The sequence below is a fragment of the Anolis sagrei genome, chromosome 5 (assembly GCF_037176765.1).
Source record: "Anolis sagrei isolate rAnoSag1 chromosome 5, rAnoSag1.mat, whole genome shotgun sequence".
Classification (NCBI taxonomy): domain Eukaryota; kingdom Metazoa; phylum Chordata; class Lepidosauria; order Squamata; family Dactyloidae; genus Anolis; species Anolis sagrei.
The window spans coordinates 118977251-118991359 of NC_090025.1; the positions used below are offsets into that span (position 1 = coordinate 118977251).

Consider the following 14109-nt stretch of genomic DNA (forward strand, 5'->3'; position numbering starts at 1 on the left):
TGAGTGTGACATCTGAAGTCTTCCAATGGTTTCCATGGTAAATTATAGTTAGTATTAGCCATAGCTCAAAACTGCTAACTAAGAAAGAAATAAAGGCAGACATTTCCAATCTCCTTGCAACAAAGGTGCAGCTTTATATTTAAAATACTGCTTCTTATCCATGCATGGATTTCATCTCCACTTATCTACACCCCAAAAATATGCATTCTAGGTCCTCCACTGTAATTCTGTAATATGCCTATGCCCTAAATGTAGTGAAAACACAAGGCTTGCTATTATCCATGGTTCCAGATACCTACATGGATCTTGGAATTTATTTCATTCAGATATGGGATTGTACTGTACTATGTAGAAAAACAAGCTGGAAAAATGTTGAACAGGAAAATTACTTCAGAAGAAAGTGTTAAATAGCCTCTCTGTTGCCTTGCCGTTTATTTTTAGAGCTGTTTTTTGTTCAATTTGTTTTTACTAAGAATTTTGAAAATTCACAAATTTTTAAAGTGAATAGAATGTAATTGAGGTTATTAAAAATGGTTATGGAAGAAACTGAAGCTATCTAGGCACAAGGCTTTGGGTTCCTAGCCCTTAAAAGTCTGGATTTGAATCCCTGTGTACCCTATTTTTATAAAACTGACAAGACATTTTTTCTGACAGGTTCCTCTTTAACAATGGGTCTTTCTGTTGGAAACAATTATCTGTTGAATTTGACTTGAGTAGTTGAGAGAGAATTATGTATTTTTGAGGACTGATAAAAAAAATCTACATAATGGGGTGGAATTTTTATAACTAAAGTTTATCTAATACAGAGGGAAGCAAAACTGACAAATTTGTTGATCCCCGGTGAGAACTGTTAATTTTAAAGAAATGCTGGAAATTACTGGCCTTATTGTTTTCATATCTGCATCTCAGACTTCAAAATAGCAGCTCTTCCTCTTATTTCACACACACTTTTTAAATTATTATTTATTTGGTTAGATATGTTTGTAACTTTTTACATTGCAAAATATGAATGAAGATGTGTACTTTCTTAAAATCAGTAGCTATAGGACATTGAGCTACTGAATGCTGAAAATGTGAGTTTTAAAATGGGAATGGAAAAGTAAGGAAGGCTTCAGGAAAGAGATCTCCATATTTCTTCAGCAGGTTTAAGCATGAATGAGCAAGCTTTATCCCTCAGGCCAAATTTGGGCTGGCCCGTCTGTCATGCCCCTCAGTATGAGGCTGCATACTGAAACTGAGCCAACTCAGAAAGGAGGGCAACAAGAGAATGTTTTATCTGTGCCGTGGGAAGTTCAGTTGCTTTGCACTTTTTCTGAACAGAGTTGAAAGAAAAGCAGGACCAGCTGAGTCCCAAGGTTGGGATTCCTCAAACTTCTCAAAGCACTGGCTGAATTTGCTCCTCCTTGGCCTCCTTCATTTGGGAAGGGAGTTAGAGAAGGCCTGAGGACTGAGCCTTGCTTTCTAGCCTTCCCCGTGGAGTCTCCCTCAGCTACCAAATGAAGGAGTTCATCTGACATTACCTTCCTTTCGTGGACTCTTTGGAATTAACAGGTCCACAGATGGCATCTTGCCCATAGGAGGATTCCTTGCTCCTCCCAGTTTTCCTATTCCTTGTAGTAGCAATTAGATCAGGAGGCATCCAATATGAGGTTAGGATACTTTTTTCTATGTTATAATTCACCTTTCCTCTTTCTCATTAGCAATATATAAAGTATTCAATTTTGCGGCTAGCTGAACTAGAGCGTATTAAAGCTCTATTAACACAGTGGGAAAAATAACCTCTACAATCTCCAAAGCAGACACTTTAGAGTAAGTAGAGCTTTGAAGAGTAGCACTTCTGCTACATTTATTACTCGTCTCTCCTTGTGGTTTGAGGCAGGTTACAACATGGTTAAAGCAGAGAGACTATTTGCAGAACTTTTACAGATATAATGAACTTTTAATACTTTAAGTAGTGAAAATAAGTGTAATGGAAATGGAAATATTAGATGTAATAATTATAACTATGTACATTAACTATTCTCCTGTCACCCTCCCCCCCCTCATGAAATAATAGATATCGATAAAGACTAAACTTACTAACAATAACCTTAATACACCCTTCTCTCCTTTTTGCTTGCTCTTTTTGGCACAAGTCTGTCCACACGAAGCAGATGAACATAGCACTGAATGAAACATGTAGAATAATCACAGGATGTCTTAGACCTACACCTATTGATAAACTCTACAAGCTAGCTTGCATTACCCCCCTCCCCTTCTCCGATGTATGACGGGATTTACGACTGTGAGAGAAATAAGGTTGAACATTTTGAAAGGCATCCTCTGCATGGCTATCAGGCTCCTCCCAGTAGACTCAAATCAAGGAAAAGCTTCATGAGAACCACCATCCCTCTTAATGTTCCCCCAGCAACAGCAAGAGTATCCCTCTGGGCAGCTAAACCAGGAAATCCCAATTATGCAACACTTTTGACATGAAATAAATAAATAAATTTGTAACTTCAAAAAGATAAATCATTTTAAGTTACATGGCACAATTTGGGAGAAGACAGGAGAAGGCCACTGTCTTGAACAAGTAGTCTTTTTTCATTTCTGTCCTTTGCAGAAAAAGGTCACCTCCTTTTCCTACTCTCTGGAAACATCCTTCTCCTTGCTACATAGCAGTGAAAGCCAAACTTAAAGGTGATAGTAGGAAAGTGTCTTCTCTCTCTCTCTCTCTCTCTCTCTTAAAAAGTCTTCCCCTCATCCCTGTTTTATTCCGGCTTGAATTTTACACAAGTATTTAATGCTGTTCTTTACTGTTTTCAAATTTTATTTCCAAGGATAAACTTTTCTCCTTCTACTTGGAAAAAAAGTGCCATGCCAATTCATGTACTTCATTTGTTTTTCAAAGTCTGCTCTTTCGTCTTGCTCAACTTTGTGTCTGTATTTCTCTGGAAGCAGGAGCTTGAGACAGGAAGTCAGATAACATTCTGGGCTGATAAGGGTGCACATTGTCTTATTGAGGTGTCTGGAGACTCCTAGCAAAGTTTATATAATTGGAGGGTAAGAGGAAAATTGGAGGTTTAAAATATTTAAAAAATAGTGGTTAAGAAGAATAGCACACTGAGTTTAACTGCTGAATTATATTAATACTAGTATTGGTATCCCACTTCCTCACACCAAAAGTTTACAGTTACTAGAGTAATATTGTTTAGAATACTGTCCTAATTCAGCTTGACATTTAGTACATATTAAGTAGAATACCAGCCTTGTGGTGTCTATATCAAATTTATCAATTCACCTAACAATCATATCAAATGGCTGCAGTTATTCCCAGGTCGTTTAGAACACAATAAAAATGTTTCCTACTTTCCTCCTTTATTTTTTTTATTTTTTATTTTTGCTTTGATCTAAGCCTACAGTTTATACTCTACACTACAGATAAATATTCAGTTGCAATGTAATCAGTAGAGCCAAGATGTTGAAGCATCTTTTCTGTTAAAAATATTAAAGGATTTTCTATCTTAACAAGGAATTATATCTTCTAATACTATTCTTCTTTATTTGGTCTTTATTTTACTTTCTCCTATAGCTTCCAAATGTACATGGATTTTAGTAAAGCAGAAGTATGTGTGTAAAATTGTCATCCATCTCATTACCATTAGATTGATGTAGTAAACCTGTTTCTTTAAAAACCTGTTTCTCTTATCACCCTCTTTGTACTTGCATGTTTTTTTTTCTTTTTCCCTTTCTCCAATCATGTTGTTTCTAGATTTTTCTCCCCTTTATATTTTATATTTTCTTAGATGGTTATTGGGATAGACATTAATTTTAAGATACCCATTTGCATTTTTATTTAGTGAAGTTCTGAAGGAAATAATGGAGACAACATGTGCTAATGATACTTGTTAAAATAAAGCATATTGAATTTCTTTTTGTTTTGATTTTTTGATATTTAGCAGTTTATTTCATGATCTGCGAAGAATTTTGATTCAAATAAGAAAGATTGCTACCATACTTTAGCCATAGAGTCTTTTAATGAAATAGGATGGGCTGTGGATGAGATTTTCAGATAGCTTTGCCTTCAGTGACAAAACTGATTCCAGTTTTAGGAGTTTTTAAGGGTAGGAGACAAAACGCTAACTCATGTTCACTGTTATGGAAATTCCATAATGATAGCAGTAATCCAGATAAGTGTTTTGATTTCACCTTTGAATCAATGCTATTAATATCCTTATATCTTAGAGGGCTAGACAGAATGAGGTCCTTGCATCATTTGTTTTCATTTGATTTAGTTAAGACTCAGTACCTAACACCAAATAAAATGGGCCTGTCTTCTAGAAATGCAGAAGGGAAAAGTTTATAGCTTCTGACCGTTGAAAATGTGCAACCAAGATAAAACAGTTATTCAGGAGGAAAAAAAATTCTACAGAGTGAATTAAGACTTGGGATATTTTCCAAGAATTGTTCTCTAAAGTTTTGCTTCTCGAGTATTATGCAGAGATTTGCATAAGAGTGCTTAAAAGAAAAGGTGTCTTGACACAAACTCTTTACATAATTTTTAAAGTACGTTGCTACTGTGTATACTTAGGCAAATTGACTTTCCTTGCCTTGAACACACAGTTATGTCATAGAGACCAAAAGGACCATCTAGTTTTAGTTCCTACTGTGAATGAATACAGAACTAAAGCACTCATGAAAAATAACCACTCTGATTTCTATTTAAAGATGTCAAAGAACTCATGTCCACAGTTGATCAGAGCAGTCCATTCCACTGTTGAACATATGTTACAATAATGATGTTCTTCCTATTGCTTAGAAGGATATTTTTCTTGTCATGCATACTAGTGTGAATAGAGTTCATCAAGAAAAGCACTATATTTCCTGAGGAATGGAAAGTCATTATTTTGCAAAATTGCAATTACTAAATAGCATCGGAAACTACTGGTCTATAGCACTGTTACTTCTGGTATATTTTCTTAGAAGTGTAGCCTTTAGGCCCTAGAACAAATTGAAAAATGCTAACCTTGGCCTTAATTTGAAAGAAGAACCACTGAATCAATGGGAAATATGTAAGCCATCATTTATATAAATTCCATAGATTCTTTGGATCCAATCTGGTTGGGACCATCAGTTGTACACCCTCCACCTGTACCGATTTTACAGGACAGTCCCAGAGCAGATCTAGACAGCCCCTTGTAGAAACTTCCACAATAAAAAGGGGGCTGTCCAGACAACGTTCTGGACAATCCCAAATTAATTCGGCACAAGCCAGGAAAATTAATTTGATAATGGGTTTATTCTGCATCTTCTTGGAAGGCACGGGATAAACCAACTACTTCCGGGGTTGGACTGCAGTCCAGACACCATTTCCACATTTTTCCAGGCTAGTCTCAGAACATCTGGACATCCACCCCAGAAAGCACACGCTTTCTGGGGTGTGTGTAGACAGGGCCCCAGGAATACCCGCATTCTTAAACGTGGATGCTCGTCTGGGTGGGCCCCCAGTTAGTCCTTGTTGCCTCATTTTAAATTTGCTTTTAAAATACCCCAGTTTTTTTCACCATTTCCCATTTCGCTTTTTATTCTCAGCTTAGTTCAGTTGCTGAAAACTGTATTCAAAGTGCAAAAGTTGTTTACATTCAGAAAATTCAACAGGATTCTGACTTTCCCAAAAAGCAGTTTGTGGCACTTTCACCCAACTTATGCATTCTTCTTCATTCGTAACTTTGCCATTTCTTTCTACACTCTGATGTTGCTTGTGACATTTCATTTGTAAAATGTTGGAGGAGATACAGTTCAATGTAGGCCATAATTTCTTTTTTTACTACAGTGATACTACTACATATTAAGTGTTTTAAAACAGCAAGCCGACCTCATAGCATAGCATCACTATAGAAAGTTGTTTCATTTCATCCCATTCACATGCAAAAGTGCTGATTTTGTTTGCAGAACTGTACAATGTTCAGAATATTCTCTTTGATTACTCAGAAGGAACCCAGGGAAGATGTTAAAAGTAGCTTCTTGGTATCCTTCTGTAATGTAGCACCAAAATAAATTTAGGAATAAGTTGGATGCTGCCCCTGATTTAAGTATTTGGGTGCAAAACATAAAGCCCAGTTTCAAAACTATTTTTGAAGCTAGAAATGAAACAATTTCATTCATCACCTTAGATGTAAATCCAATATTTTCTTGAAGCAAAATAAAGGTTTGTGGTTACATTTTAAATGTTTTCTCTTTATTTCTAAACCTACTCTGTTATACAAAACACTCAGGTAAAAGAATGAAGAACTTTGTGGGTTCACAATGCTTAGTAAAGATCAGGAATACAGTTAGAATTCTATTGGGAAAAAAGTCCTCTGAAAGATTCCAGGATCAAAAAACTTTGGGCACCACTGCTGTAAAAATCCAGAGTGTATAGATTCTAAATCTTGGAGCTTTGTGAAGCACCTCTATTTTCTAAACTGTCTGATCTGTTATTTCACATGTTTAGCAACATGAAGTCGCACACTTACCTACTCTGTGCCTTCTTGTGGTCATCCTGAATAGATTTTTTTTTCTTTGTACATTGAAAACAGAATAATCACATGCTTCCAGGCCATTAGTTTTATGTACATATAGTTAACCTTTTTAAACTGCTTTTTCAAAAAAAAAACCTAATAATAATGTTTTTAATCCTGCAATTTAATTTCAAAATTGAGTTGTCATTGGAACATAAAAGGCAAGTACATGTTTAATATCAGTTGAAATCAGTAGGATTTCTGTACGGAAAAGGTCAGAAGACCATTGTTGCCTCAAGGATTTTCCCTTGATTGAATCGTGTTTTGCTTCTTTCAGTCAAAGCAGAAACTATAACTTCCTTCTTCCTCCTGTCTTCCTTATGCCTGCTCATGCACTCTTCTATCAGGCTACCGTTGCAGAAATACCTTGAGACTTTGCTTGGACTTTACCTTTGCACCTATCCTTATTTGCATACAACAGTAAATTGCTTCACTTGCCTTGCCAAAGTACAGGGTGTGAGCAGAATCTTATCAAAGCTGTGTCCTGTTTGGACAAGTTGTATTGCCTTGGCAAAAATTCATAGGGTGGAGTGACTGGGAGGAGGCAGTAAAATAAAACTGTGTGGCTTTTAAAAACACACGCACATGCATAGAATGTTTGCTTACTGGATCACGATTAATTATTTAGTTTCACTATTTATAGTCTTCATACTTTTACCTATATAAGATATTTGGATCTAAAATAGCATAAATAATTTGTTTTTCAAATTCTTAAAAATGATCTTCCTTGGACACAAATCATTCATTTCCAACAATATTTAATAAGGAAAATATGAACTATTTTTAAAGAGAGGAGAAAAGTTATTCACACAGTCAAGAATGAACCCATTCCAGAATATGCTCAATGTACAGTAGTTTAATAATTTTGGGGATCTGTTTTACCACATGATAATTCTATTTTGTTGTTCCTTCTTGTAGCTTATAAGGAAAACAATTTTGATGTTCAAGTAGAATCTAATGTAAAATTTGCTCCTTCTCTAGAACTTGAAAAGACTATTTTGATCAATGGTTTGATATTGCCAAATACATACTGAAAAGTATTTTTAAAAAACAGTCATAGTTGCCACTTAGAATTAGAACACATTATCATATCATGTATGCAAGAACAAAAAAAAACTATTCTATTTTTTATTGTGTTCCAGCCAAATTTTTGCATCATTCTTTTCTCATTCTCATTGTCTCCATGATCCTCCCAAACATTGATATATCATTTGGTCATTTTAAATAAGAGCTGGGCTTCCATGGCTTCTTAAAGCTGGAAATTTTAAAGTACGTGTTTAGAGGGAGCATTGGTCCAAAACAATGTGTACTTGAAGGCCCCTTGCTTGCATGAATAAGCCCCAGTGTGCCAAATAACACCACAACACTGAAACAAAGTCATGTCCTCGTTTAGTTTAAGAAGTTCTGCTTTTGAGAAAAGAGTAGAATGGGTCATAGGTTTTTTCGGGCTATATGGCCATGTTCTAGAGACATTTCTCCTGACGTTTCGCCTGCATCTATGGCAAGCATCCTCAGAGGTAGTGAGGTCTGTTGGAACTAGGAAAAATGGTTTATATATCTGTGGAATGACCAGGGTGAGACAAAGGACTCTTGTTTGCTGGAGCTAGGTGTGAATGTTTCAACTGACCACCTTGATAAGCATTTGATTGTCTGGCAGTGCCTGGAGCAATCTTTTGTTGAGAGGTGATTAGATGTCCTTGTTTGTTTCCTCTCTGTTGTTGTGCTGTTCTAATTTTAGAGTTTTTTAGTACTGGTAGCCGGATTTTCTTCATTTTCATGTAGACTTGTCCACAGCTGCATGGTGTACGGTAGACTCCTGCAGAAGCGAGAGGATCCCTCTTGTCCTTTGCTGAACGAAGCATTTGTTGGATTTTTTAATTTTATTTTATTTTAGCATATTATTTACCTTGGGCTTGAGAAAGGCGGGATAGAAATATCGTAAATGCAAAGACACCCCCCCCCCCCCGCGGCCAAACCTTGGATAATAGTGAGCCATGTATTTTGGCAATACTTGGGCCATAGAATCACACTGAAGGACCTAGATAAGCCCACAGAGCATTTTTTTCCTTTGGACCTTGGCGAAGTGAAAATCGTTGATAGCAAATCCATGGATAAGGGGGTGATACTATATTTGGCATAACCACAGTATGAAAAAAAAACTCGGCTTTAGGTCCTCGAAAGCCACAGCCAATCTGGCTACCCACTTCTGGTTGCCAAGGGATGTTGTGGCTTGTCACTTAACACTTGGAATGTATCACGATCCAGAGTTACCATTGTCTAGGAAATTGTAGGTATTTGAACCTGAGCAAAAATACAAAATAAACCAGTATGCTGCCAACCAATTGCATGTGGCATTACTTATAATGCATTTCACTTGCATATAATTTTCATGAGCAGTTATAATTGCAGTCTTTATTGGCTTGATCAGGTAATGGCAACAACTGGTAATGGCAAGCGCGGCTGGTGGGGACGAGGGACAGGGCCTTCTCGGTGGTGGCCCCACGACTCTGGAACTCTCTCCCTCTGGAGGCCAGAACCGCCCCATCCATCCTAACATTTAGGAAACGGGTGAAGACGTGGTTGTGGAGTCAGGACTTCGAGGAATGAGACAACACCATAGGACTCTGGATGGAAGTGGATATAGATCCATCTTATTAGGACGACTGACCACTGTAGTTTTATATTTAGTGTTTTTAAAGTTGTTTTGTAATTTGTGATATATGATATTTTAATGAATGTATATGTTTTTATGGCTGTAAACCGGGCTGAGTCCCTCGACGAGGTTGAGAAGCTCGATATACAAAACTGTGAAATAAATAAATATAAATAAATAAACTCATAGACTAATTAAGGATGGGGGCGTTTCTCACTCTGAAATAGTTTGGTCTGTAGATTCCAGCAGCTGACAGAGTATAAAGTACCCTAGGGGGTAATCTTGTCTACAGGTCAATGTGATTTCTGTAACTTTCCTTTTATCAAAAAAGAAAACATCCCCTTCTCAGAAGAGTGGCAAGAGGCAACAGCTTACTCCTTCCAGGAGAACCAAAAAGAAGCATCAACCCTCTCTACTTTCTCCACCGCAATAGTGCTTCTGGCTTTTTTTAATATCTGGATGGAGAAATGACTACAGCAGTCATGGTCAGCTGGCCCTGAAACAGCATTGGTGCTTTCTCCTCTCTGCAGAATGACCCTCAATTTATCAGTGGGTTATATCACAATATACTGTTATTTGGCCCACAAACCTGCCCTCGACTTAAACATGAGGTTGACTTGTACATTTGGTAATGATGAAATGTGTGGTTTCATAGTCATCCATTCTAAATCTGAGAAAGCCCTCATATGAATGCTTCACTTTGTTCACTTTTAAGAACACGCCAGAGATCAAAAGGTTGCCCCTGTTCATTTTTTCATCAGGGTCAGCTTTGGGGGACATGGGTGGGATTTCTGCTCATTTGGTCATTTTAAATCATTTTCAGATGGGGAGATGGGATAGGCACATTGTCCAGTGGATGTCAGGGCCTACAGTGGTAGTGGGCCCTAAAGGGCTGCTCACACACACCCCAGCCACACGCTTGCAATTCCCACCTCTGATTTAATAGGATTTCAACTGTTAACTTGTTGCAACCTCCTCCATTTTCTTGAGTTTTCATAGGCAAGGAATATTAAGAGGTGGTTTGCCAGTTCCTTCCTCAAAAATATAGCACCTAATGCTCTTTGGTGGTCTCTGATCCAAGTATTAATCAGGGTCCACCCTGCTTAGGTTCAAAGCTTAAATAAGATAGAAGACAACATTCTCAATTTTATTCTACAATAATAACTTGTGTGTATCATACCATAGTTTCACAGTTTTCCTTTTGAAAAAGGTTATTTTGAGAAATAATCTGCTTAAAACCTGTTACTACTGGAAATTAATATTGTTCCTTTAATTTTGAGATATTTTGCATTGTTATAATTCTTCCATATTCCTTATTTTGGAAGAAATCGAGTTTAAATCTGGTACAAAAGCACTTACATTATTTGCAGTGTGATTTTTAATGCACTCTTCTTTAGAACTTGCTTGTTTAATATGAAACTATTAAATTCAAATATTTTCTTGTGTCCTTTGTTTAATCTCTGTTTTGTGTATTTTAATATGTATTTTATAGAAATACATTTTAATATGTGTGTTTGTGGTATTTCTACAACGTTTATGGGTTTTAATTATTCCCATAGGAGAAGTGGGTAAAAAACAAAATTATTATTAAATAATGTTATTGAAGAAAAATTCAGGAATGAATTTTAAAATAACATTATTTTGAAATGATGCACATATAAAATACAATGTTTTAGAAATATTTTTAGCACCATCTGTGGATACTGTCTTGCTTATAACAGTTACATATTGTCTAGATCAGGACTGTATAGATATTGTTGAGTGTTTTCTCATTACCAAATGAACCAACATGCCATAATTTGTATGTGTAGAACAAAGAGCCAATTTACTTCTGTCACATATATTGTACATAGTCTTTGTAGGAATAATTCTGGAAGAACTTGATTTTAGTGCAACCCCCCCCCCCCCCCCCCAACAGCCTTGGTTTTTGTCTTTCATAATTCAGGATGTGGGTTTAGAGATCATAGATTTTTGGTGTCTTAAATTGTGGTATTTTCAACGGAAGCGCTTGTTGCCATCATATCTTTAAGCAGCTTCATAAGACTAAGGCTCAGAAGTATATTTTTCCAAAAATTAAAGTCAGGCTACTTTAAATTGGGGAGGGGGGAGGGGTTGCAGGACTAGTGACCAGATTTCTGCTCTAGAGCCTATGGGAATTAACAAATGGATGAAATGGAGGGGGAGGTGTCAATGGACAAATTCTGAAATAGCTAAAAGTCACAAACAACAGATCACCATTACTGAGGGCTATAGCCCCCCTGTTGCCTAATCCTATTTCTTGATAATCTTGATTTTTCAAGACCATTTACTTTTACTGTAACTCCAGGTAGCTACATATCTTGGACAGAAGAGATTTAAGGAGTTTCTTAACTAGAAACCTCCCCTGTATTTAAACCTAGAGTAGTACTTATTAAGTTGCTTAAGGAGACTATCCTTACCACTTGGCTGATCTCAGATCACACCAACTTAAGTGATCGATGTAGATGTACCCCTGGTCTTTTTTCTGATTTCTTGAGTGCAGTCTCCATTCTAATTAATGATTAGGCTAAAATATGGTAAATATTGAACTATTTTAATTTCTTCATTGTCTACTTTAAAGTTATGTAATTCTTCCTTGGTCATTATTAGTTGGCTTTTTTTGATGTTCAACTGTAGACCTGCCTTTTCACTTTCTTACTTCACTTTCTTCTCTAATCATTCCAAGTCTTTGCTCTTTTCTCCTATTAATATGGGTTCATCTTCATGTCTTGAATTGTTGTTTCATGGATCTGTAACTGGTGTGATGAAGACATGCCATGCCATGAGTTTCATGGCCAAGGTTGAGGAATGAAAATATCTGGGGCCCTGAGCAGGAAGGAGCCTGATAACACAGACTGGAGGACTTGGAGGCTGGAGGGAGGAACTTTCGGGTGCTCAGGGGGTGGATTTTTTGGGAGATTGAAAGTGAGAAGTTGCCCATGTTTTCTTCATTCGTAACTTTGTTGTATAATAGTAACCTAGCATTAAAGACATTTCCAAGATTTCCTTGTGGGTGAATTTAACTGCTATAAAGGTTCTGCAATCATCACATGTTGTTCCTTCCTTCAATTTTCATTTTTCCTCCTTCCTTCCAAGTCTAATCCTGCTTTACATATGATATGTTCAGCATAGAAGTTAAACAGAATTGGTGGTAAAATGCAGCCTTGCCAGACTGCCATTCCAGTTAGAAAGCATTCCCTTTCTCCATATTGAATCTTTCCTGTAGTCTCTTGTCGTAAATGCAAGTTAAGCATCAGGGGCTTCACATGTGTCACACTCATTTATTTAACCCCAATCAATTTTTTTCATGCTGTACAAAATGAAAGGTTCTATAACACAATATAACAAAATTTGAAAAATAATATTCCTGGTTTGAAAATTGTATTCCTGATTAATTGTGCGATACTTACGGTACTTTGAAAGTAGTTGTTATACTCTAGAAACTTGGTTTTTGTGGCTGCCACAAACTATGTTGAATTGGTTGAGATTCAGTGAGATATTCATTGAAAAACTAGCAAAATGTGCTGCATGATGTCCCACAAAAACAAAGTTTTTGCAATTTAAAAAACATGTTTATGACAGAACCAATTAGGAAATGGCATTTATAACCCAGGAACAAAATCGTGTTACATAGTGTAATCTATAAAGCACAGGATGTTTTCTTTTGAAATGCTTTAGTATACTCATCCAATATCTGTTTGCAGTATGGCCCTCTGCTTACTACGGTCCCTGGTGTTACCTTTCTTGGAGAGTGGATTGTATATTGAAAATTTCCAATTTGCGGGTTATGATTTCGTTTTCCAAATTTGTTGACACATTTAGTTAGAATTAGAGTAAAATTTGACTCTGTAGTTTTAAGCAGGTGTATTGGTATGCCATCTGTTCCTAGTGATTTATTTCTCCCTGGTAATCTGAATGCAGTTGCCACTTTTCTTTCTAACATTGTATGTTTATCTTCAAATGTTTCTTCCTTGAGTGCACCTGTTATCCTTTCATCTGTTTTATGTAGTTCTTTCAGTGTATTGCTTCCAAAGCTTTTTATTTGGACTTAGTCATGAAATGCATTCTTCTGCTGGTTATAGAGCATCTTCACTCTTGGCTTAAATTTTCATTTGATTTCTTGGATCTTGTGGAAAAGGAATTTTGTTCTTCCTCTCTTTTTGTTATCTACTATTTCTCTGCCTTGATTATTGTAGTCATTCTCTTTCTTCATGTGCACAAGTCACCAAACAGTTGCGTTCAAAGTTCTGACCCTATTTCTGTCATCGTCTACTTTTGTTCTCATCTGTCCTTAACAGCTCAAAGAGTTTCGTCTGTCATTCATTGAGACATCTCTTTCTTTTTTGTTGGGGATAGTGTGTTCATTCCTCTCTAAAAAGGTCTCTGTTTTCATTCCATAGTTCTTTTGGCTCCTTGTCAATTAGGTTTAATAATGCCAGTCTATTTGTTACATTATCCTTAAATTCTATGGAGATTTTCTTCATAATGCTATAGTGTTCTACTTTAGTTTTACTGTGGTATTTGATATTAGCAATTCATAGTCTGTTCTGCAATCTGCTCCCAGACCTTATTTTTAGGGAGAATGGAGCTTCTCCATTTGTGCTCCCACTAATGAAGTCTATTTTGCTTTTATATTAGCCATTTGGTGATGTTGATGTATACAGTTGCCTCGTTGGTTTCTTGAATGATGTGTTTGCCATGAATAAATTGTCAGCCACATTAAACTCTTGCTTTATTTTTTGATCATTGGGGGTAAATCTTGCAGATTTCTTCCATTCTTCCCTCTCTTTTGCTGAAAGTACAACACTTTTTATTTAATTTATTTATATTGTACTTTCTCCCAAGGAAACTCAAAGCGGCATGTATTCTTTCAATATATGATAATAGTTTGATGCTGAA

At 36.4% G+C, this 14109-nt stretch overlaps 1 protein-coding gene across 3 annotated transcripts in view; it reads left to right on the forward strand.

Moving 5' to 3' along the window:
• KLF3 (KLF transcription factor 3) overlaps window positions 1-14109 on the forward strand; it is a 48483-nt gene that overhangs the window by 13196 nt on the left and 21178 nt on the right. The gene's annotated exons all lie outside the window — the stretch shown is intronic.